Raw genomic sequence first — 27,208 nt, forward strand, 5'->3', positions numbered from 1 at the left:
GATAACTCTTCGGTAAGCAGCAGTTGAACAGGATTTGCTGCTGTGGAGAAGTACATAGTGGGAGCCATAGCGAAGTCAGGCTGACCAGCAAGGCAATGTTCTCCTCTCAGTTCTCAGAGCCCTTTTTGGTCAAAGGTTTTCTAAGACCCAAGTTATGGATTTGGGCTATCTGGGCACCTTTAGCACCATGTCCCAGGGTCCAGGTCTGGGTGGGCACCACTTGTAGAATCCGTACTGACTCAGGCAGGGTCCAGGTGGGGGCTCAAGATGGTTGGCGCCTTTTCTGGCCCTGAGGCTAAGATCAGGAGGCCAGCCAACTAGCCCTTGGAGTCACTCTGGGAGTCCTGCTTTCAAGTAGAAGAGCAGGTCTCAAGCAGCAGGACAGAAGAGGGCACATAGCAGGCTTCAGGAAAATAGAGCAGTCGTTCTAGGTGCAGAAAGTAAGTACACAGCAAGCCACAGGCAGTCCTCAGAGTCCTTCCACTGGTCCAACAAAGGAATTGAAGAGTGGGTCCTAGGTTCCCCTGTGAAGTGGGAGAAACTTCTGGAGGCTTCCACCCACAAAAGTGTCTGGAATTTTCTGCCTCCCTGCCCTCGTCCCAGACTGTCTCCAGGCACAATACACTAGTGTGAATTGTTTTGTGTGAGAGCAGAAGCACAGTCTTTTGAAGTGCAAGTGGGGTTGTGCACAGCTTCATCCCCTCATCCTGCCTGTGGCGGCCCATCCAGGCACACCTAGTCCCTCTATTGTGTGGCTGCTTGGTACGATTAAACAAAGGACAACTGCCAACTACACCTAGTCATGTGACCTAAGAACAGGCTGCAGGCACCAAATAGTTAGGACAAAAAATGCTTCTTTTAGAAAGCATTTTCTTGTCCTAACCATATTCCTTTCTAAAAGAAGCATTTTCTGAACTATAACTTAAAATACGACTTTACCATTGAAGAATATTTTAACTTGCAGTTCCTCAGACATCAAACATGACTTTCCCATCTGCTCCCCCACTTATTAAATATAATCAGGAAGCCCAATGTTATCCTATAGGAGAGATAGGCCTCAAAATCGTGAAAAGTGAAGTTGTGAGTTTTTCATTATCAGTACAAGTAAATCGTAAGTACATGTCCAACTTTTTAATTACAATACACCCTGCTCTATAGCATGTCTGGGGCCTACATTAAGGGTAACATTAAATATTTAAAAGGGAGTTTAAGACTTGGCAACAGTGTTATTTTGCCAAGTTGAATTAGCAGCTTAAAACAGCTAACAGGCTGCAATGGCAGGCCTAGGACATGTTTCAAGGGCTACTTAAGTGGGCGACAATACGTTTTGCATGCCCTCAGGTAGTATTTATTTACAGGCCTGGATATATGTATACCACCTTACTAGGGACTTACGAGTAAATTAATTATGACAATCAAGTGTAGTGTAGTTCTACTATGCGTTAGGGAGTAAGCACAAGCACAGCACTAGTTAGCAGTGGAGTCCTAAGGTCGACAAAAAACGTCAGAAAGGTGGCTTAATTCAGAAGTTTTACATTTGTGAAAGTGAGGATAATAATGTATATTTTGTGCAATTTTGAGAGAGGACAGAAGAATCTAACTGTTCTCGTCTTGCGCTTTGGACAAGAGGCAGGACCTGTGATCCAAATGATCTTTGTTTCTTTGCCAAACCTTTCTATATGTATCTTTCATCTGTTTAATTTACACAGACAGTGGAACAGACAGATGAGTACTCGCCCTAAGGTATCCACCCGCAGGTGTGACCCGGACAGGACTTATCCGGTCTACAATTCTCTTGGTACATAAGAAAGCCCACAAAATTCCAGGGAAGGGGGTGGGAGGGGGGAATCTCTTGTAATGTTTCCACGCTAGTTTAAAAAATATTATGTCCCACTCCCTTGACATTATTTGCCACGCTCATTCTTTTCTAAGTAGGTGAGGGAAGCACCTTCTACTTCAGCCCACTTAGTGAGTTCCTTCTCCCACTTTGCAAGATGTGGGCCACTATCCATCTTGCAATCCACTGGCGAGCAGCAAGGCAAGAGCTACGAATCTAAACAACCATCTGTTTTTATTTGATCTGCTCATTAATCCCAGAAAACATGCTCTGGGGTCACGAGCAATTGATTTCTTGGTTAACCTCTTGGTGAAGAAAAATGCGATTTCAGTATAACTCTAACGAGTTGTAGGTCTAAAACATGTGCATCAGGTTTGCTCTTTGCTTATGATATTTTAAACTTCTGTCTGGTACATTTGTAAACATTTTGTGGAGTCAGTAGGGTGTTAAACAGGGCCTATGCGATATATTGTACTGGATAAGTTGAAACTTGGCATTTCTGGAGACCATCTAGTGTATCCCACAAAATTTGACCTCTTGCCATCACTGAGTGCCCAAACCATGGCCTAGCTTTGTGTGGAATACCAGCGCCAAAAGCAAAGAGTTGCTAACAATGGACAAAAGAACAATGAAGCAGTTAATACTTGGGCAATTGTTTGCCTGTAGTTATTTGTTCTGGAGGATACTGAGTATAAATCTAAGACAAGGTTCTCCTTGTTCGGATTTGCGCCATCGAGCAATGATCTTTTAGTATCACGCACACAAATATTTTTTAGAGCGACCATGGTCGATGACAACTTCAATTATGACACACTATGTACGTGGGCGAGTGTGAGATGAAGGAACGGCTAAAGCAAAGATGGAACGCTGTGCTGTTAGGACGAGAACCCTCACTCACCAGAAGGTGACATGCTTCATCATTGGGTTCCCGCCTCACACCGGCACAGCAAGGAACCCAGTGTGGGCTACAACTCCGCTAGGGGAGGAGCAGAGGTGTTTTGTTATAAAGATGAGCAATGCATAGGAGTGAGGGGCAGAGTGCAAGACTAGTGAGAAACTCATGAAAAAAGTGTGATCTAAAACTATATCATGGTGGGCGAAATTGTCCTATATTCTAATGTCCCCATTGGATAGTGTTAAAAATAAATGGATAGGGATTTCTATAATTGCCCTATCTCTTGTGGTCAACATATTTCTGCCAAAGCAAACTGGGGAAAGTTAAAAGGCATTCGTAGTACTAAAGTGTATATGTCACTCTGCTATTGTGTTTCAAAAATTATAAATACTAGCCATAAAATCAGCTTGGTAGCCATCCAGAAGAGAAAACAAATGTATGAAGAAACAAACAAAAAACATCAAACACCGGCGCTGTGCAAAGGAACTACAGTTGCGCCTGGTTGCAGCAGATGGCAAACAGGGCCGAAAAATGAATCCAAAGGAGGTCCAAGAACAAAATTGCCTGGAGACTCAAACTCTACCCAATTTTTCAAAAGGCTAGGCCCAGTGTCAGGCCCAGGAATGACCCGCTAATCACAGCACCAGTCCCACAAATTCAAGCTGCGGGTACGATCAGGTTGACGAAGGGAGGACGCTGCACCCACTACAAACAGCTTGCAGAGGGATCCACCATACAGCATGGCATTCAAATAGAGAGGAGCAAGATGCATCGCCATCCACTACGGACAGAGCAAGTACACCTCTCCCTCAAACAAATAGCACTGAGACATGGAAGAACAATGCCGCTTGTAAAGAAACCAGAGCAAATATAATAAATGAACACTGCTCGGAAACATACTCTTCCACCACAAGGCAAAGGGCTCACATGCAAAGGGAATTGGAGGATAATACCACTATCCTTACACCTGAATATACATCCCGTGGAATTTCTGATAGATTAAATAGGGCTAACATTCTACAAATTCTCCAACACATCCCAGAATTATCATTCACCATAACAGAAGATCTAATCCAAGTCCAATTCTAGGCTGAGCAGCAACACAACAAGAGAGACGAGAATAGAGAAAAGGAACAATTTGCGAAACGTGGGAGGGGGGGGGGGGACAGTGTACATATACCAGAAGAGGAAGAATATCCATTCATGCTACGGGGTGGACCCAGCAACAGAAAAACACAGACACTGAGAAAGTCCATCTTAAGAGGGACAAACCAAGCCTCTTGTCCTATATCATACCCCAATTTAAGAATACACCTCTCGCCTAATTCTAATACAACAGGGCGCGAAATTATTGAAAGAGGAAAAATCGAGCCACACAGATATGACCAGGATGGATCCGCAACGATTCAGCCAGGTTGACAGTCAAACTGCTGTTAGCACAAAGAGAATCAACTGGCCTGCGAGCAGAAGGATGGTGATCATAAAATATATTTCATGGAACGTGTATTGACTATAAAGCACGCTACAGACCAGAGCTGCCTTTGAATTTTTACAGACTGGGGGACCTGCTGTGTCTCCAAGAAACTTGGCTGCTCGCTCCATTGGTCATAACAGGATTCAGGGAATTCCTACAGCCAGCAAAAAAACTAAATGTATTTTGAATACCATCAGGGGGCCTATCTCTATAGGTAAGAATAGACATCAACATAACATCAGCAAAATCTTTAATAAGCACGGACATGGTCCAAGGCTTATACTTGCAAGGATTGAAACCTAACGGCTCCCCAATAACTATTCTACTCTTGGATGTTTACTTCAACTGTAATGATACATTGAGACATGACAAGTTGAGGGTTCTGCTTGAAACAATCGAAGAGCTGTTCAGCAACTACCCGAATTGCGAGATTATAATGTCCAAGGACTTTGATACTCATAACCTGGGGTCATCAACAGGTGTTCCACCACCCAGGGACCGTGCTGGTACTCTACTGAATACATTTTTTAACACCTACAAATTAAAGGTCAATACAAGAGACACAATTCGCCAACCACGACACGACTAAAGACTCACAGGGAAAATATGATCAACAATTGATAATATTTTAATGTGCAACCACCTGCACGAGTGGCCACAGCTATCTCTCTGCAAATGGTCAGTCTTATGCACATCAACGCCCTAGGTATGTCTAATGGGGAGGAGATACATGTGCTCTTGAGAAGACTAAAGTGGAACAAAACAGACACATCCGGAATGGCAGCCTTGAAAAACAACTGGTTAACACTCGCTCATTGAGGGTAATTTATTTGAGAATTGGACAACATTGGTGCCAGAACTGTATTGTCTCCTGCTAGGCAAAAAAACAATCCATAGGCCCCAACCACAGAGAAAGGGTGTGCTGCCAATTTCAACCTAGGTGCAAAAAAATCCTACTAAGCAAGAGGTGTCTGAGACAAGCCAATCGCAAATACAAGCGTCAGAGAGATGACAAAGCACTCCAAAATTGACTGACAGAGAGGAAAATACACAGAAGCAACGAATGGAACCTCAAAAGGCAACAGGAAGACTCCCAATGACTGCATATTTTCAGCCTGCTAACTCCAAGCAGGCAGACTGAATTCTGGCTATATATCAATAGGTTGTTCGGGCACGGCCACGACCGGCGCAATGGAGTCGCCAGCCAAACATGGATCAACCATGTGAACTCAATGTACTGCAAGGCTTCCATAACATCCTGCCACACCAACATCGACCCTCAACCAACATTAGCATATTTAACGCCAATCATACAATCACTGGGAAAACAACTGAAACTTCCGACGTGCACAATCGTGTGCTATCGATATTAAAGAACATCAGAAAAGATGGGGCCCAATGGCCTTCTGACACTTTTTTTAAAAAGAAGATTTAACTTTGGGCAACTAGACTCACTCTGTTATACCAGTTCTGCATGGCCAACTCGACGATTCCTGAAGCCTGGAAAGGATCCCTATTACAACCTATTCACAAAAAAGTTGACACTGGTGAACCAACTAACTATAGGATGATAGCCCTACTGGATATCGAGGCAAAGGGATACGCAAGCCTCCTCTTACAAGATCTGCAAAACTGGGTCAACGATGATGAAATCCTACCACCATATCAATCTGGCTTCAGGGCAGAAACATCAACATTGGGCAATATCCAAGCCCTAGCATACCTGGTAGAACAGTCCGCCGAGAAAAAACAGCACACGCTCTTTGCATCTTTCGTTGATTATTCTGCGGCGTTCGACTGTGTCAACAGGAATCTGCTTTGGCAAAAATGACAAAACTGGGGATACAGACCATGCTGTTGAAAGCCATCATTGCCCTCTACACCGGCACCTGGGTACGGGTGAAATTAACCATGAAAACAGCAACAAAAAAGGTGTACACGGACAGAGGGCTCAAACAAGGCTGTGTACTGGCGCCCCTGCTTTTTAATATATACACAGCAGGCCTTGGCAAAACAATATCAAAAGCCAACCTGTTAGCTCCTAAAATTGGGTCAACTAGACTGTTCTTAATGCAGTATGCAGACAATATGGTGCTAATGGATAACAATAAGACGAGTATGTAAAGAGCATTGGATGCGCTAAGGATATATAACAACAAAAATGATCTAACAGCAAACACAAGCAAAACCAAGGCAGTAATCTTTGGAAAGCACGCCAACAACCTCAAACATCAATGGAGACTGGGCAATTTGAAAATAGAAACAACAACCAAAGATAATCATCTGGGGGTTAGGATCATGAGCAACGGCAAGCCCACAACACACATCGAATCCATAGAATCAAAAGCTAAGGAGGTGTTGGATGCCCTTTGCAAACTCTATTCCAAGCTGCGTAGCCCGACAACTGAGCATATCCGAAAGGTTATAAGAGCCAAGTTACTTCCTTCAATTACATACAGCCATTTAGTATTTCCTGCGGCATCAATCAACACCATGGAGTTTGCTAACTGCCAAGCATTTAAACAGATTTTTCAGATACCTGCCCATGCCCGGAATGCCTTGGTGCGGCTGGAATTTGGGTTAAATAAACAATCAGACAAACATTGGGCATCTCTTGTTCGATACTATCGAGGGGCCTGAGCAGCACCGCCGAATACAATGAAAGCAATTTTAAAGGAAATCTTCATGAATGGTAACAATTCCTGGGCCGACGGCCTTCTGATTATCTGCACTGAATTGCACCTTGACGTGTCCAACTGGCAGAATTTTAACCACCAACCTGGAATTTTTAAATCTATCTTAAAGAAACAAGTTAGACTATTATCTAAGCAAGACGACATGAGGCTAATAGAATCCTCAAGCAGCAATATTGGGATCTTAGCTAGTTCCTACAAGGATAAACTGAGACAGCCATGTCTTGACTCAGCCTTGAATAAAACAATTTTAAAGCAAATTCTGTTAGTCAGACTCATGGCACTGCCAATAAAAGATATAAATATTCACTGGAAAACACTAGAGGCGGTCACCACCTGCAGACTGTCATCAGTACGAGGAATCTATGGCTCACCTGGTTTGCATGTGCCACTGATTGAATCACGCACGTCGCACTTTATTGAAACCTCTGTTTTTAAAATATGGTACTCATACCTGCTCAGATGCAATGAAACTTCTTTTTAATTTGGAGATTCCAATGGAATTGGCCAGACTAGAGAAATTTACATACCAGCTGAAAGAACTTATAAGTAAAGATCCAGCTAAGGACTACAGACTGAACACAGCTTCAAACCAGTGAATATATCTAATTTTACTGTCTCTTCATGTCATGTTTCGAGGTAGCTTGACTTGTTAAATGAAATGATATAATTATGTTTTATTAACAATCGAAGAAGGTGAGCGGAAAGAGACATCAGAACCAGTCCTTTGTAACAATTTTAATTCATGATGACAACACCAATACATGAGCAACCCTGCATATTTCCTTGCACCGCACACCAAATCTTGTTAACTCTTGTCCTCTCTAATAATGAACCACCAATATCTTTAAAGAGGCTCGTATGAAAATATTACATTTTTATTGTATAAACCGGGTAAACAATGGCCCAGTAAGTTAAGACTTCGAGCAGTGTGAGGATATATCATAATACTTTAATACAAATAAGTTTGTCACAGATGACCCGGGTTGCCTTTATTATAAACGTGCTGGTTTCACTTTCCCAGCAGAAGACACACTTTGTGGTTTTTCACTTACTGAAAATATTTTGTGTACGCCAGCGCCATGTTACAGCGTTTTTCAGTTGCTGGGAAAGACATCAAACCTGGGCAGTAAATAGGGACCATCAGGGTTCTCATTAGCCATTTTTCATAGAATGGAAAACGTACAAATCATATTATTGATTAAGGCTCCTTATTAGTCAGCATATAAAAATCGCCAAATAGTGACTCAATCTGCCAACATTCTCCATAACAATAATCCATGAAACGCTATAACAGGCGCTACTAATTTTTAGATCTTTTTATGCACAGGTCAAATGCATATCCTGTGCCCTGAAAGTATACTCTGTGCTTACTTTTATAAATATATTCGTACCAATATTATTTGCTCAAATATATATTCACGTACTCTGACATTGTCTCTTTCCAGAGAAGTACTTTTGAACACATTGTCAGTGTTGCTTACTTCGTAATTTCATGTGTTAATTTTAGGTGCCACATGTTATTCTCAGGAACACCGTTTAGGGTTCCAAGTTGGGAGGAGGGTTGAGGGGCTGGTGGGAGGAAATAGAATTCATAGGACAGTAGGTATCATATAACACATTTATGTTGCTTAGCATTACAATCACAGCAAGGTTACACCCTTGTTGTTTTCCTGGTACTACTAATACATTCCTCTCACACAGTGTTTCAAGCATCCAAATCTTCACTGGCATGCACAGACACAAACTATATATATATTCACTGAAAAAAACATAGGTTTTACACATGTTATAGTTAGCTGGACATTTCACTCATACAAAACCATTGAAATTCCCCCGTTATAGTTAGTTCAGCTAACTATAACTCGCGCGCACGCAATGCGCTGCTGATGACATCACATATTACATCACCATTGACATGGTCAGTGACTTCACTCATGACATCACTGATGACATCTCAAATGACATCACTGATGACATCATCCTTGTGAAAGAGTGGCAGATCTCCTCTCACCCTAATATAACCTTTGATACACACATTCAAAAATAGAAACTAACATTTTCAAAAATATGGAGATACCAATACCAGTTACAACAACCTATTCAGTAATTCCAACATATACATACACATCCACTCATTCACCAACAGTTCTATATAGTCACTCATACATCTACTCAATCATCATATGTACTCATACACCTATACATCCGGTTACACACCGATACTCATCCATAGAGTTAATAATAATAATTCTTTCTTTTTTCGGCTTTACACATTGGAAAACCATAAAAGCAACATTTGATAATACAATTTTGAGTTAGACGAAAGATTATATTACAGGATAAAATTCAGACAGAGACAAATTAATATGTTTAAAACAGAAAATCGAGATTAGTTCATTACGTCATCTGAAGCGAGATCCGGCATGAATTTTACAGATTTTTCCTATGCTTCATAACGCATTTTAGAAAATTAAGGACAAGATAACAAACAAGTTCCGATTCTAGCAGTTGGAGGCGTAGCATTGCGGGGCGACACTGTCTAAGTGCCCAACGCCTTAATAGTGGTAGTAGCCAAATTTTCCTGTGTGGATGATGGAATTTGCAAAACAATATTGTGTGTAAATTAGTCTGTGCAGATTCCTCATCACAGGGACAAACAGGGAGAATTAGGTCCCATCTATTTCTCTCGGGAAAGGCTATTAATCTATGAAAAAAATCTAATCTGAATCTTGTCAGTAACATTCTATCATGGGTACTAGTCTGTAATGTTAAATACGGCTGGATGGAGTAAGTGAACTGAATCAAGTTGGCATGAAGGACCGAGGGTTTTGTCGAGTCAGAAGTCAGCCTCAAGGACACTAAGTATCTCAGGGCCAGTTCTTTCAACGCTCTCTTTGGAAGATCAATGATACCTTCAGGTTGAAGATAATACTTCTCCAAGCCAAGATCTTTGAGGAAGTTTCTGATGTACCGAAGCCATGTTATTTTTGAAGATTGGTCAAGGGCCATTGAGTCTACTAAAATTGCCTGTGTCAGCGCATTTTTATCTGAGGTCCATATGTGCCGCCAAAGCAATAATGGCTGAATCTTTAACAAGTCCTCCAAGTAGGGGATTCCAAGTTCCAAATGAGATGCGTAGATTGAAGTAAGTCTTGGTGTTGCTAGGAGGAATCTGAGGAAGGTGTTTTCTGCCACCTGAAGGGCGCTAACGTCTACGTGTCCCCAGACTCCCGCCCCATACAGTGCAATAGCCTGACACTTGGCAGTATACATTTTTAGTAACTCCACTGGTGCTCTCCTCCCCAATCTCTGAGAGAAGCTCATCAGAGCCACTATGGCTCTTTTAAAAAGATGGCACCTTGCCTCTACTGCTGGTCTCCACTTCAGCCTTTCGTCAATCATGATTCCCAAATACGGGTATTGGGCAGTTACCTCAAGTTTTTGGTTATTGAGATAGATGTCCTTTGCTCGTTTTTTCCCCACTGCCTGCTACCATGACAAACGTTATTTTAACGTTCACATGTAGGTCCAATTCACCCATGAAATCCGTATACCTATTCAGGGATTTCTGCAATTCACGCGGAGTATGCGCCAGAATGACAGCATCGTCTGCGTAGAGCAGAGCGGGAATCAGGTGCTGTTTTACCCGCGGGAGATCCTGGCCCCCTTCAGCATCTCTTCCTCCAAGCCGTTCGTGTACAATGAGAAGAGAAAGGGGACCAGAACACACCCCTGCCTGACTCCACGCTCTACTCCAAAAGATGCTGTCAACTCCCCCTTCACTCCAAAACGCACCCTCGCGGATGCTTTAGAATGAAGCTCTCTCAAAAAATCTAGAAGAGGGGTATCCACTCCCATTGGACTCAGAACCATCCAGAGCTTTGCGTGTGAGACGCAATCAAATGCAGCAGACAGATCTACGTACACCATATATACTGTGTCCTTCTTTGCTTGGGTGTATTTGCCCAATATCAAGCTAAGATTGAGGGCCTGCTCCACCGTTCCAAACCCCTCCCGAAATCCAAACTGAAGATCGGAAATAATGCCTCCCTCCTCAGCCCACTGCTGGAATCGCTCAAGGACAACCCTGCCAACAACCTTGCAGAGAGAGTCCAGCAGTGAGATGGGGCGGTAGCATTTAACATCCTGACGATCCCCTTTTTTAAAAATCGGGACCATAATAGAATGGGTCCAAGATTTTATCAGTCCCACTTTTGCGGCTGCAGTGCAGACTCTAGTAAGAATGGGGGCCCAGAGATCCAGATTGTGTTTGAAAAGATCCACTGGGACCCCATCTGGGCCTGGAGCTTTCGCGTTTTTACTTGTTTCCAGTGCCACTAATAACTCGGAGATGTCGAAATGCAGGGGTATTGGGTATTCGACTGTTGGATGTGTGTTTTCTGTCCCACCTGATGTTACTGTATTTTTGAAGATTTTGGAAAAGTGGGACACCCAGGTATCTTCCTCTATGGCCACTTCTATCTTGGGACTGTTATTGTCTGTTAAGTAGGGGGATCTGACAGTTCGCCAAAAAGCCTCGCTATTTTTGGAGACGGCACTAATATGTAGGTCGTCCCATAATTTCTTTTTTAATTCTTGTATTCTTAATTTGCGTGCCTTCCCATATTGCTGTCTAAGGAGTTGAATCTGCTCTGAGTCTCTGGGTGTTTTGTTCAAGGCCAGCTTTAGGATAGTTAGGGCCACAGTGCAACTATGGTTAAACCACCCTTTAGTGGTTGGGTTCGAGCTCCTTGGTTTTATTGTGAGAAGTCCCTTCGTTTTCTCTAATATTTGAGTAAAATTATTTATGACTTCTTCATCTGTTTCTGATAAATCCAGACATTTAATTATGTTTGGGTATGCCTTATTTACCAATTTTTTGGTGATTTTGGCTGGATTTATTTTTGCCCATTTTAATGTATAACCATTTTGTTTGCCTAACTCCAATTTGTTCTGAGCAAGGGTTTTCGCTATAACTGTAGTTAGAGGTTTGGAATCAGTCAAATAAAGATCCATCCTCAAAGCGGAGTGATCACTTAATACGTTGGTCAGAACCTGAAATGATCTATCTATACGTAGCAATCCAGACGACAGGAGGATGTAATCGACTGTCGTTTGGTGTCCCCTACCCACATATGTTGGTTGCAGGCACTTTGAGTCTGAGCTTGACCTATTGGCTATTGCAAGATCTAGGTCAGATAATAGATTATTCATGGCGATCCCCACCTTAGTATGGGCAAAGTGCATGAGTGGAGCATCATGTTCATCCACTATCCCGCAGCGATTATTCTCAGCTTGTCGGCATGGGTGTAGATTGAAATCCCCTCCCCATAGAAGATGAATCGCACCTTTTCCTGCATTAGATTGGTAAAACTGAGTTAGCATCTCTTGGATGTTAGAGAGAAGGGTCAGGAATTGGTCATCCTCTAAGTTATTATAGAGGTTAATCAAGAGGATGGACTCCTTGTTCTTAAAGGAAAGAGACAGTAATTGAAAATTTGGGTCAGAGTCGACTATGGACACTTTTAACTGGTTCACGGTGTTTGCAATATATGTGGTTAGCCCTCCCTTAGGTCTACCTACACTACTGCCCAGGGCTGGGATAAAGTATGTTTTATAGCCCAGGAGGTGGAGTTCCGTCATGGACCATGTCTCCTGGAGGCATATAATTTTACCTGGCTCCAGGAAGTACATGGCAGTCCCATCCTCAATTTTAGGGCGTAAACCCGCAACATTCCAGAAGAGGATAGGTAGGGGCTGTGATTCTGGATTAACCGCCACAGCTTTATTTGCTGAACAAAGTGTTTTTATTTTAGGCGTTATCTGGGGTAGGTTAGGATTAATAGATTTGGTCTCCGTTAGTGGTCAATCGACCATTTCGAGGCCGCTAAATCTATTCCTCGTCGGGATGCTGAACCAAGCATCCCAGCGAGGTGGCTCTCTATGAGCCGTCCTCTGTGTGTGCGAGCCCCAGTCACCCCATCCTCCTCACTGATAGCGTGGCCCCACTGTCTGCCAAGAACTGTCATAGTCATAGTGGCGAGGACCCCCTGTTTGCCTTGTGTTACCATATTCAAAGTGACAGGGGGGTGCTGCAGCCCAAGGGGTGTCATGATCGTTAAAAGGACCATTGCGATGTCTTGAGGGGTAAAAAAAGGAAAGTGGTTTGGTGCCTTTACCTCCATTTACACTCGAGTAGTCCCAGGAGCAAATGTAATCTACTACTCGGGGTTCTTCGAACGTAATCACGACGCAGTCTCCCGCAATTGTTTTTCTGCCATTTTCCACCCATGGAGTCCTGCGTACCATCGAAATTCTAGATTGCCAAGATGGTGGAATGGGGCGATTGATATTTAGCCAGTGTTGGGTCTTATTTTTCAATGACCACAACGATTCTGCGTTGTGATCCACTAGCTCGGGCACACCTGTCATTACCACAACAAAGGGGCATGCTTCTGGTGGCATATTGATAGGAAATCTAACCTCTGGCGGTCCCCTAGGGCCACCTCTGTTGGATGCTAGGGCCGAGATTTTCGGGGCCGGAGTTTTAGAGGCTGGAGTTTTGGAAACCGGAGTTTTAGGTACCAATTTCTTTGGCGCCGATGTCTTAGGTGCAGGTGTTATTATTGACAGGGCATTTCCCTGTGGTAAAGTTATGGCAACATTAGTGGAAGGATTTACTGTTGTGTTATTATTTAGTGTTTCAGGGAGTGTTATGTTAGGTGTTACATCTGAGGGTGTAAATACATTCTTTTGTGTGACTGTGGGCTTGGGGAAGGTCTGTTTTTTCTGTGTGTTTCCCCCCGTTTTTTGGGCCCCCGGCACTTGCTTGGATTGTGTGAGGTTTGTGATCTTAGATAGCTGATTCTCTATCTTCAGTAATCTTGCTTCTACTGGTCCAAAAAATAATTTCAGTAGGTCTGCGATCTTGTTTAGCAGCTGTGAGTTATTACTATCGGTAATTTCCTTGCTACAGGATAAAAGAATAGGGGATTCCAAACTAATGGGGACGGGAGTATCATGTGCGGGCTGGTGAATAATTGCAGAAACTACTAGCTGGTCTGCTCTAGGGGGTGCGTTCTCTATCATGCAGGGCGTTTCGCCGATCACATTGGGGATGGGATTTTTGGGTTCATTCTTTCGTTTTCTTATGGCACCTTCCCTCCTCCCTCTTGCTTGCATACTTTCCTCTGGTGTAGTTTGGGATAACAGCTCTGGTGTTCTTTCTAAATCTGAGCTTATCTGGAAGTCGGAAAGCTGGGAAGCCGACAGGTCCACATTGTTTGGTAGGCTACGTCTACCCTCACAGAGTGTCCGTTGGCCGGAGTTATTAACTAATACAGGGGTTCTAGCATCTGCTAAGGTACCCATAGAGGATCTCTTAGCGAACGTTAAGTCCAAAGAGACCCTATCTTCCATCAAAGATATACTATGGTCAATAAATGAGTTTGCCTTGGTGATGAAGTCGTCCATAGGGCCTAATAGTTTGCCCACAACCCCCGCTACCTTAGTTTTGTTTCCTCTAGTTAACACCATTATTCCTGTTAGACCAAATCAGGATAATAGGATCGTACATAGACAAAAGGACTGCGGGACAAAGTATTTCAGAGCTCGCAGGTGCAGAGTCAGTGATTTTTCAGTACATACGTTTCGATGTAGATTACAAGAGGTGGGAGTTGGAGAGATGGCCTGGTCCGGTCTCTCGCGTCCTCGAACGGCTCAAACGGCCCGCCCTTTGCCCGGGCTTCGCCCCGCGCTCCGTCCCACTTGCGTCCCGCTTCGCGGAGGGCCCGGGATACTCTTGTAAGTCTCGAGGCGAGGGGGCGTGGCCGCTGCGGGAAGAGGCTGCAGGTGTGTTCTATGCCTCGCAGTCCCGCAGCGGTAGTAGGAGAATCAGTGGTTGCGGTAGCGGCACACCCGTAGAGCGGGTCCCGCGTCTCCACAAATCCTCAAGAAGGCCCCAGTAACAGTGTCGCATTGCAAAAAATGGGGTTGGTCAGAGTTGAAGAATTTCAATTAGGCTTGTAGAAAGCCAATTATTTAGTTTAAATGTTCACACAATCAACAACTTCGTTGTAATTTAACTTTAAAGTATGTTCTTCATTAACTTAGACAATTTAGTTCAAAATATATTGGCATTTATTCAAGCAAAGTTTCAATCAAATTGCAGCCAAAGGTTCATTATAACGACATAGTAGACATGTAATTGTAAACTCATTACATTCGAAAATTCAAAAAAGTGCTCTCAGTGAGAAGGGAAGGGGTGAGTGAGGTGAGTGGGACACGGTAAAGGTGTGGTGACATTTTTGTGGCATCATTTCGCAATTGAGAAGCCTTTACACTCAAATCAATTAGCAAAGGTTCCAAGTAATCATCACACATAGAGGGCGAGACACAATCTCTTTTTTCAGTCCTATGGTGTGAAGTAAGCAAAGCGTAGTTCTACGTTTCGACCCCCGGATTACGCTAAAGGGTTGCTTTCAGCCTCATGTTGGGGTCTTCATCAGGAAAAGGGGGGGAGAGCCTAGGGGGCAAGGTAAACACTTAATTTAGTATTTATCAGTGATTGTGCGTTTGTTTAAAAAGGGGTTGAAGTGACACCGGGGATGTGGTAATACCTACATCAAAAGACGGTCGACATCTGTGCCGTCTAAAGCGGGGCCATGGTCCAGCTCCCAAAATTATTCTGAAAAAATAAATAAATTAAAACTCGGCGTCAGGGTGCTAGTTTGTAACAAACTGCCAGAGGGTGAGCGGTCGAACTGACCGGGACTTACTTTTAAGTTGTACTACTGGACATAGTACCGGAAAACGCTGTGGGCACGTCCCTCAAGCCCGGGGACCTCAAGTGCTCCTTAGCTGTGGGAACAGAGAGGTAGCGCATTGAAGCATGCGGGGCAAGGGCATGGATTTGCAGACAAAATCCGCGAGAAGGATTAGTTATTAAGTTCTATGGTCAAGCAGGAGGGGTTGCAATCTTACCTTAGGACGGGACCGCACTGGGTAGATTCCCGTTCCAGCTGCGCGTTGCATCCGAGTGAAGACTCGCGGTGCAGCCGCTGGATGCCGGTAAGGCGAAAAAGGGCTCGTCTCAGACGGCCAATCAGCGGGTAGGTAGGGCGGAACCATTCTAAAACTCAAGGGAGCGTCTACTCTGGACTAAGTTAGGAATGACGACTGCAAGGGGGGGTCTGAAAACAACCTATGTCGGTTGTCAAAGTAGACAGCCTCACTCTAGCCCCGTGTTGTTTAAAATAATGCCAGTCGCTTAGAGACAAATAAGGGTTAACCAAACAATCATAATTGCACACATAAATTGTAATGTACTATAAAACACGTATGTACAAACGATTATTGCCGTGAGCCTAGTACAATATCGAGATGTAGACAAAGCACGTCTTGAACAATAACATATGGAACCTCATTGTGGTTCAAAGATACGTTAGAAAGTGCAACTTAAAAAAATGTACCTTATAGAATTACAAATGTCCAGAATCAGAACACATTCATGTATGAATAGTTGTGGTACGTTAAGAGGGCGGTGATGGATTGAGCGTCGCCTTCACAACAGAAACAATGGCAAAGATAAGTGATCATTCATGAATATACAGATACTGGTATGACTACTTGCGTGTGAGAGGTCGTAGCAACAGACCTAGAGCAATTTGGAAAGCCATACATTATATTGTGATAGAATGTATGTAGAATAACCTAAGTATCCACTACTCAGCTAGTGCACTGGAGGGCAATTTATGTGGAAGAGATGGCTGTGTGAAGGAATTCAGAGTCTATGATGACACCCAGTGTTCATTCTGGACACAAACTGGCCATCTGAGAAAAATTAGCGTCGAGTTCATTCAGTCCTCTCCTTATTGTTTGAAATTTTTGCATCCACTTGCATTCTCTGGTGTTAAGGATGGAGGTCAAGTTGCCTCCCCGTGGTCCCAGGCAGACTTTCTCTATCACTAGCCAGCGTAGAGATTCAGGTGTATGATTCCTTTCTTTAAAATGTTCCACCAGAGGAGCCCCGGTTGTAGAGCAACGGATTCTGCTGCAGTGCTGAAAGATACGATTTTTGACCTTTTGTATAGTTTGACCTATATACATGAGGTCACAGGGGCACAAAATTGCGTAGATCACTCCACTGGTGTTGCAATTGGTCAGAGACTTGAGATTGATAGTGAAGTTGTTGTATTGGATTTGTTTGGTCTCCCAGCACATAGGGCATGCTTTGCAGGAGGTGCATTTGAAGTGTCCAACAATTTCCGGTAACTTCCATAGGCTCTGGATCGTGGGTGCCTGTGGAGTTTCAAGCAAAGATCGTACCACCATGTCTCTGACGTTTCTCGCTTTTTTGAAGGCGTGCATAGGAGGTTCTGGCACCTCAAGAATGTCTGCCACCAGGCCCCAATGTTTGTTGACACTTTTTCTTATAGTGTTACTCTGGGTGCAGAATGTGGTTACGCATATCATGCGTTCAAATGACGATGCTCGTTTCTTGGTTTCAAGTAGGGTTGATCGATCCTGGAACCAGGCTCTCTTACGGGATCGCTTCACTAGGCGTTTAGGATAGCCTCTGTCAATCAGACGGTTGATGAGTTCATCTGATTCCTTAAAGAAATCTTCTTTTTGTGAGCAATTTCTTCGAAGGCGCAAAAACTGCCCAAAGGGTAGGTTGTCTCTCAATCCCCTCGTGTGGTGGCTGGAGTAGCGTAAAAGAGAATTTCTCTCTGATGGTTTACGGAAGAGAGTGGTATATAAGTATCCATCTTTCTCCTTGATGCTTATATCGAGGAAATCAATCGACTCTTTATCCATATGCATCGTGAATTTGATGTCTAGGGATTGGTTATTCAACCAGAGTAAGAAAGTTCGGAGGTTGTCTTCATCACCAGTCCATATCATTATAACATCGTCGATGTAACGGTGCCAAGTTGTTATCATCTCCCTGTGTGGGTTGTCTGGTGAAAGGATGCAGTCTTGCTCAAATTCAGACATATAGAGGATAGCTAGGTCCGGTGCAAAGGCAGCGCCCATGGCTACTCCTTTACTCTGTATGTAATAGGTGTTTTGGAAAATGAAAAAGTTCTTAGTCATTGCAATTTCAAGCAATTCGATCAGGAACTCCGTGGGGACTGGTGTAGGTTGTTCCCGTCTATTAAGTATTCTCCTCATGCACTCCAGAGCCGGTCTCTGCGGAATGCTGGTATACAGCGAGACGATGTCCATGGTCACAAGAATCTGGTTCTGTTTGCTGAATGATTTATGGTCGAAGAGGTTGATGACTTGCATGGTGTCTCTTAAATAAGTCGGGGTGGCTTCTGCTAGGGGCTTTAAGAAAACATCAACGTACTTGCAAAGTGGTTCAATCAGTGAGCCACATCCTGATATGATGGGTCGTCCAGGTGGCTTGTTGAGGTTCTTGTGTACCTTAGGTAGTACGTATATAGTAGGAGTCCTAGGGTGATTCACATTAAGGTACTCGAACTCTTTCTTGGAAAGGAATCCCATTTCCAATGCTTGTGTTGTAATAGTCACAATGTCTTTACGTACTTCTCTGGTAGGGTCCCTTGCCACCGGTCTATAGCTGACCCCGTCAGTAAGTTGGGATTGGATCTCAGTTTTGTAATCGTCCACATCCAGTATGACTATTGAGCCCCCCTTGTCCGCCGGCTTAATTACCACAGATTTGTTGTTTTTCAACGATTGGAGGGCGCTCCTCTCGCCGCCACTGATGTTCTGTTTCACGTGTTGTTTTTTATTGATGGTTTTGAAGACATCCCTCATGACCACACTTTCATAAGTTAGTATCTCATGGGCGACTGACGCCATTGAAGGCATAAAAGTGGACGGTGGTCGCAGATTGGTGAAGGCAGTCATGGCTGGAGTTGGTTTGTTCTTGAAAAAGAACCCAGTAACAGTGTCAGCGAGTCTGCAATGCCTGTGATCCTTCCACACGGTGAGTGGCACGAGCGAAACGGGTGCTGCGAACAGTTGTAGTCGCGGCAGGCGGGGGAGCGTGGCCGCTGCGGGAAGAGGCTGCAGGTGTGTTCTATGCCTCACAGTCCCGCAGCGGTAGTAGGAGAATCAGTGGTTGCGGTAGCGGCACACCCGTAGAGCGGGTCCCGCGTCTCCACAAATCCTCAAGAAGGCCCCAGTAACAGTGTCAGCGAGTCTGCAATGCCTGTGATCCTTCCACATGGTGGGTGCTGCGAACAGTTGTAGTCATGGCAGGTGGGGGGGCGGGGCTGCTGCGGGAAGAGGCTGCAGGTGTGTTCTATGCCTCGCAGTCCCGCAGCGGTAGTAGGAGAATCAGTGGTTGCGGTAGCGGCACACCCGTAGAGCGGGTCCCGCGTCTCCACAAATCCTCAAGAAGGCCCCAGTAACAGTGTCAGCGAGTCTGCAATGCCTGTGATCCTTCCACACGGTGAGTGGCACCCGCGAAGCGGGTGCTGCGAACAGTTGTAGTCGCGGCAGGCGGGGGGGCGTGGCCGGTGCGGGAAGAGGCTGCAGGTGTGTTCTATGCCTCGCAGTCCCGCAGCGGTAGTAGGAGAATCAGTGGTTGCGGTAGCGGCACACCCGTAGAGTGGGTCCCGCGTCGCCACAAATACTCAAGAAGGCCCCAGTAACAGTGTCAGCGAGTCCGCAATGCCTGTGATCCTTCCACACATACAAAACCATTGAAATTCCCCCGTTATAGTTAGTTCAGCTAACTATAACTCGCGCGCCCGCAATGCGCTGCTGATGACATCACATATTACATCACCATTGACATGGTCAGTGACTTCACTCATGGCATCACTGATGACATCTCAAATGACAACACTGTTGACTAAGCGGTAGTAAAGGCCCTTCTGAAAAAGCCAGGTCTAGACCTATCGGACCTGGCTAATTTCAGACCGATTTCCTTGCTGCCTGGATTCGGCAAGATCGCGGAGAGAATGGTGAATAGGCGATTGTCACAGTTCCTGGAATCCAATGGCTTGTTGCAGAATTCCCAAACGGGATTCAGGCCAGGCCAAGGCACTGATACCGCCCTTCTGGCAGTCGTGGAAGAAGCCAGGAGCATTTTGGATTCAGGAGGATCGGTGGCAGTGATCCTCCTGGACCTCAGTGCGGCTTTTGACACCGTAAACCATCAGGTGTTGCTCCAGCGACTGTCAGAGGTAGGCCTGACTGGAATGGCCTTAAAGTGGCTCGCGTCTTTTTTGAACCAGCGGACCTACCAAGTCTGTGAAGGTAGTGCACAATCAGCTCCTATCCCTCTTCAATGTGGTGTGCCTCAGGGCACCTCCCTGAGCCCCACATTGTTCAATGTCTATATGGCACCGTTGGAGGATGTGGTGGCACCACTGGGTATTAAAATCATCAGCTACGCTGACGATACCCAGTTGGTGGTGGCCCTCTACCAATTGGTGAATCAACCGGACCTGCTGCACTCCTGCTTGTCCAAGATGTACACATGGATGGGCAATTCAGCATTAAAACTGAACGGCTCTAAAACAGAGATTATGTTGCTGGGACAGGCGGGGTTTTCTCTGCCGCCAGGTAGCTGGCCGAGGTGTCTTGGCGATCCCCCAAGCCCCAAAAAGGAGATCAAAAGCCTCGGTGTGTGGCTGGAACAAGATCTGTCTTTTAAGACCCATGCAAACAAAAAAAAACGCCGGAGTTTGCTTTGGTCTGCACCGATCAGCCCGTAAAATCTTACCCCTTATTCCACCGGCTTCTAGGAAACTTCTGATTCAGGGGCTGATTGTCTCGAGGTTGGACTACAGCAATGCGATTTTTTTTGGGCGCTCCGGAAGCAACGCTCAATAAACTTCAACAAGTGCAGAACGCAGCAGCTAGGCTGCTGATGAATATCCCAAGGAGACAGTCAGCAAAGCCGGCATTAAGAGCGCTGCATTGGCTTCCGGTACGGGAGAGGTTAAAATTTAAATCTCTCTGTACGGCTCATAAAATTCTGCGGGGGAAGGGACCTCCCATCCTGAGTAACTTAGTGCTCCCTTATAAGGCAACTAGAGCCCTACGCTCTGACCGCAAATTTCTGCTACAAGTGGCCAGAGTGAAAAGAGCCCGGATGGGTGGTAGAAGATTCTCGGTGAACGCAGCCAAGTTATGGAATGCGCTGCCTTTGAATCTACGAACAGAAACTTGTATTACTCGGTTTCGAAAGCTACTTAAAACCCATTTGTTCCCCGCTTAATGCTGTCTTCTTAGCTCTACACCCCTGAGTCATGAACGAGCGCTGGGATGCCCAAGGTAACCACGCGCTATACAAGATTCCAAATAATAATAATAATAATAATAATAATAATAATGACATCATCCTTGTGAAAGAGTGGCAGATCTCCTCTCACCCTAATATAACCTTTGATACACACATTCAAAAATAGAAACTAACATTTTCAAAAATATGGAGATACCAATACCAGTTACAACAACCTATTCAGTAATTCCAACATATACATACACATCCACTCATTCACCAACAGTTCTATATAGTCACTCATACATCTACTCAATCATCATATGTACTCATACACCTATACATCCTGTTACACACCGATACTCATCCATAGAGTTACTCACACACATACTCACACATGCAAATAAACTATCAAACATCCATTCACTTGCATATACAGCAATACACACACCACTACACTTACTTCTACAGCAACGTACACATACTTACTCTCTTAAACAATCATTTATAGAAACACATACTTATTTATACAGGAACTCTTCCAATCTCTCACTCTCACATATACTCACATATATACATCAATACTCCTATTTACTTGCTTAAAACATATGTAGTTACTCATAAAGATACTATTGAGATAGTCATTCACTCACAAACAGACCCATACACACTCATCCACCCATACAATCCTGCCGACATGCTGTCTTCAAAACACATACAAACAGTGAGTCAGTCATTCATGCATTTATGTAATATCCACCACCAAACCATACAGACACTCATACTGATACACAAAAAAACAACTAATAACCCATATAGACACTCATGTAGCTACTCACCAACCTATGCAGCCACTTATACACAAAGTGAGACACTGACACAGATATTTACATATTTAAACATTACTCGCTAATACATGTATTCACTAAGATATACTTAAGAACTCAGTTATACAGACACTTATTTACCCATTTATTCTTCCGTCAACCTTTAGATATACTGTTAAAAATAGCAATATGTATGTACATAAGCGGCGTTCATTTGTGTTCTCAGTGCCCCTTGATGTAAACAGAACGAATATCGCTAAAACTCTGACTGTGTTGTCTCCCTAGCATAGACCCATGCACACACGTACGCGACAGCCATTTTAGGTACCATGGTCTCCCTGTTCACGATCGTTCATCAGCGCCCTTCCCTGACCCTGCGAGCACCCCCCGTGTACCCTGACTGCCCCCGCTCTCTCATGACCAAGTCATGAGCCCTCCCCTCCCGCATGACTCTGTCCCTAAAGAATCGCACCCCGCGCCTGACCAACACCTCCTTCCCGCCCTTGAATACCCCTCTTGTGATCAACCCTTCCACAGCATTCGACTGTCCACACTGACCCTCCCTTTCATGAATATCTCTCCTTTGATGACCTCTTCCTCTGAGCCTGAATGTTTGCACGGACCACTGGTCATCCCTTAGCCTGAGGATACGGTTTATTGCCCACTACTCTATGCGCTCGTCTCTCTCTGAAGAAGCTACTATTGATCACGGCCACCCCACCCCCTGAGACTCGACCAGACACACACACATTCCAATGGAAATCAGCAGAACACTCAGCTGCGTGACAGCCCCTCCTCTTGCATGGAGGATAAGGGCCCGTACTGTAGCCACGTGTTGAAATACCTTCATACTATACAATGTATTGATTGTAATATAGGATGCCTGTGTGTCACGAACCTGTGTATAAAAGGCGAAACCTCAGAGAACTTGTTAGAGCACCTCCCGAAGACACTATGCGAGTGTCCCAAAGGACAGGCTCTCCTCATGAGTAATAAACCCTGTTCTTGTTTTCCTACTTCCAGTGCCCGTCTCTTTATTTGGTAATTATTCAAGAAGGAAACGAAGAGTCGCCCTGCGCCAGCAGCCTGGTCATCCGGGGCGTTATGGGCTGACTTTTCGACAATTGGCGCCCAAAACGCGGGGCCCATCAGCGACATCAGGTCCGGTAAGAGAGGTCCAGACGATGGGGTGAACATCTAAATGATTGGAGTATACCTGCCTTGAGAGGGCCCTCGTCCGGCTGCCGATTGAATGAACTTCACCGATTCCGAACGGACCTCTCTCTCTCTCTCTCAAGTGACCTGTTGTCCTGACTGGAAGCCCACAGAAATACCGGAAGTAAAAAACATGGAGAAAGAGAACGAGTGGGCGCTGGAAAAAGGAAGGCGAAGAACTATCCACATGGTCCGGTCCGGGTAAGGTCGTGACACACGACAAATTACGAACATTGATTGATTGATTGTTTGATAATACTAGTATTTCCTATTGATTGCTTCTGGGAGATTCTCTATTTGCAAACAAACACAGAATCACCATACTCTGTTTAGTCTTTGCAGATAGTGAAGGGTAGGCAACGCAAAACTTTAACACGTCGTGCCTATTCTTTTTCCTCCCCATTGATTGATTGTTTGAATCGAGCATTGAATTGTTCGAAGTTGGTTCTCTTAGGAATCTTCTCTACCTGCAAACGGGGAAGAATAGCAACATTCTCTCTCCCTTTTGCAGAGAGTGAAGGGTAGGCAACGCAAACCTTTAACACGTCGTACCTATTTCGTTCCTCATTGATTGATTGTTTGCCCGAACATTGACTGTTTGGGAATAAGTTCATTTTTGGAGGTATTCTCTATTTTTGCAAACGAGCACGGAAGTCGCCATACTCTAGTCTTTGCAAGTAGTGAAGGGTAGGTAATGCGGACTTTTGTCCCCGTTGTAATCTGTCATACCTATCTACTCCCCACTGGCTGATACGCCAGTTTCACCCGGACCATTTACTAGAGGAACGTCATCTGGCCCGACCAGAGAACACCCCTAGTGAAAAGGGACACATACACTAATAACTAAGTGATCACTGTAACCTGTTAACAGAAGCTTTAGCATGAAACAACCTGGAAAGAAAGGAATAGGAAAACGAAATCAGTAGGCCACTGATGAACATGAACTTTTATTTAAAAATAACGAACAAGAAACAATAACAATACGTAATAATAAAACCTATTAAATGCTCTAGAAACAATAAAACGTTAGAAATAAGAACGGTAAACTGTAGAAAATGCAAGTCAGCAGAACATCCGCCCCCACTCTGGAAACTTCCAAAGCGGGGCAGGGTAGCGGCCACGCCCAGCCAAAGGCAACCCATATAAGGCGGGTCCTGCTGCCAACAGTCGGCCAGGAAATCGTAACATAGGGTGGAGCCGGAGGAGAGACAGGGGCCAGCGGGACCCAGCCAGGGGACCGCCTTGATCACACTGGAGAGTTGTAGGGGGGGGAATGTCTCCTCGACCCTCCCCTCTCTCCCCCAGTCCGGCCACAGCGGCCCTTGAGAGTTGCAGGTAGTCCCGCCACATGCTCCCCCGGTCCGGCCACCAACGGGCTGGGGTCGACGAGATCCGGCAGCGGCCGATAAGCCAAGGAACCCGTTCATGGGGCCAGAGCAAAGGGCGTCCGGCCGACATCCACCGGAAGCCCGGCCCAAAGACGGACGGGACATTTTTTCCTTTTCTCCTTCGTAATAGCAGCGACAACACGCCAGGCGCCACTTCTTTCTTTTCTCCTCCGTAATAGCAGCGACCACACGCCAGGCACCACTTCTTTCTTGAAAAATGGCTTTGACAACACTGGGGGGGGATGTCTTGCACATGCCTCCGACCCCCCCCCTCGTCCTCATCACCGCCGGCCATAACAAATGTCAAGCGAGGCGCCGTGGGGTGCACTGGGAGGGAGAGACGGTGCGAACAGGCCTCTCCCGCCTCCCCAGGTGGAGGCTTCCCAATTGCACCCTCAACGCTCCAGGCGCCCGGAAAAGGGGTTCGTCCACTATGGCTATGCCGCGACGCCTCATCCAGCAGGTTGGAGCCCATCCGCTCGTTTGTCCCCGCGATTGCTGGCGGCTGCCGAACTCCCAAGATGGCGGTCGACCCGGCACGAGTGGGCCCAGCATGCAGGTATGGCCTGGTCACTTGTTGACTCCACCATCATAGTTCTCCACAACCTTGAAGATTCTAGAGGAGCCGCGGGAGTCCCCGACTCCCGCAAATACCCCCGATGGGGAATAACTGCCATGATTGCCCACGGAACGATGGAAATGTAGCCGCAGGACGTCGGCGCTTCCATACTGGCGTCAGCCTCAGTTTAAATGACTAGAATCTTGCCGACCACAGTTCGGATCAGTTCCGGTGAAAGCACAGTATGACCCGTTAGGAACGTTGTTGCCTCCCTCCCCTTTTTGACTGATGGTTCAAACCACCGATCCTTTCTTTTGCCCTTTAACGGAACTTTGGACTACCAAAGGAAGCTCTGGGCCCAACCACGAGTTTGCAGACATTTAGACTATGCCTGGTTCTGCCTGACTACACCCAAGATGGCGCCGAAGCACATGAAACCCTCAACTCTTTATTGTACCCAGATTGCTCAGCCTTGGTGTCATAGAATATGTATGAAGTTTTTAAACTTTTAGATTGATATAGGATGTGTACTGATTGTGAGTTCGAAACAATGGATTGATATAGGATGTATACTGTCAGCTCGAACAATGAATTGACATGAGATGGGTACCGATTAGGTGTTCGGACAACGAAGGACCATGAATTTGCGTAAGATGGGTACCGATTGAACATTCGGGCAATGAATTGTTGTTGAGTTTGGCGCATCATGATTATTGAAAGTTCGAAATTTTGATGTTTATGATATTCGCTCGCGCTAAAAGATTCAATATGATTTCATTGCGCTTTTCGCACTTTATGTAAGAAATAAACGACCACCGACTCCATTAAAGTTTCTTCTAAATAAAGTATCCTCACATCTACAGTTTCAGCCTGCTCCGTGGCTGGTCCACAGGAGAGTAGTCCTGTATTTATGCACCGACATTCTTATTAAAGAGTTTTGAGAAAGCAACTATAGTTGTCCGTGTAATTTGATAAAGTTTTGAATGAATGATCCCTATTTTTTCCGATATAACTAGAATGAAGACGGAATGACTAAGCTCGATTAGATAAAAGATTGAAAAGTATAGTACGTAGAAATATTGCAAATAGGAAGGGTCAAATTTTAGTTGTGTATTTCTTCCTTTTTATACAGCCATAGGCAACAGCTAAAGATCCTGGTATTTCGCCTATACTTTATATGCTACCTGTATAAGAAAAGTCACGCTAAGGGTCCACCTGGGCTTAAACGCCCCAGTGGGCAGTAACTGCATTCTGTGGAAATAGACCGAGTACGCAGTAAGTAAAAGCCTTTCTGGGTTTATGCGCGCTAGTGTGTCTATCAATATAGCCTCCTGCTCTCCCCTCCCTTCTTTTCCCTCCTCTCTGCAGGACATCTCGGAAGGCCGACTAATGTACGAAGATGGTGATCCAGCGGACGACGAGACAGGAAAAAGGGTCTAATTATAGTATCTAACCGCGGCAAACCCCGAATAAAGCAAAAAGGAATAATGTACACACTTGATCAAGCATTCTTACGTTTAACTAAGTAGGAAAAGATCTAGGGTATTTCGAGGTAAGGGTTACACAAGTATCCTCCGCCGAGAGGACTAGGGATATTACCAATATTTGAAAACCTACTACCTCCTTTTTTCGCATCCTCATAGACATATAACTGAAAGCTGCCCCATTGCCCTCTAATTGACACCAGCGGTTGTCTCAGCCTGGAAACGCACTTGCTAAAATGACTCGAATAAACCTCCGTGAGCATTAGCCCGACCAGGTTAGTTTATGGCCAGTTGCCAAAGACGTAAGTGTGTACAATGAAAATCATCAGTAAAAGGCAGCCAACGGATAAAGGATAAGAAACAGGTAAAAAGAGCTCAGGACAATAAGTATGCGCAGCATGCAGAAAAAGATAATTGTGGCAAATAACTGTTTTATGTTTTGTCTTGGATCTTTGTATGTAATATTTGTACTGTCTTCCCCGTCCGAGTTTGTGTGTACATGATGTATGGATCTACGTCGTCTCTCCGCGTGTGTTTACGCATTATTTAACCCCTGCTGTTCTATGTTGTGTGCGCACTGAATGAACCATTATTGTACACGTCTCTCTCTCTCTCTCCGCGACA

The 27,208-nt window shown here is 45.0% G+C and overlaps 1 protein-coding gene across 3 annotated transcripts in view; it reads right to left on the reverse strand.

The window, feature by feature from the left end:
- The window catches only part of DYNC1I1 (dynein cytoplasmic 1 intermediate chain 1), a 2,048,030-nt gene that overhangs the window by 1,133,684 nt on the left and 887,138 nt on the right, over positions 1-27,208 (reverse strand). The gene's annotated exons all lie outside the window — the stretch shown is intronic.

This window comes from Lissotriton helveticus, chromosome 10 (assembly GCF_964261635.1).
Source record: "Lissotriton helveticus chromosome 10, aLisHel1.1, whole genome shotgun sequence".
NCBI lineage: Eukaryota > Metazoa > Chordata > Amphibia > Caudata > Salamandridae > Lissotriton > Lissotriton helveticus.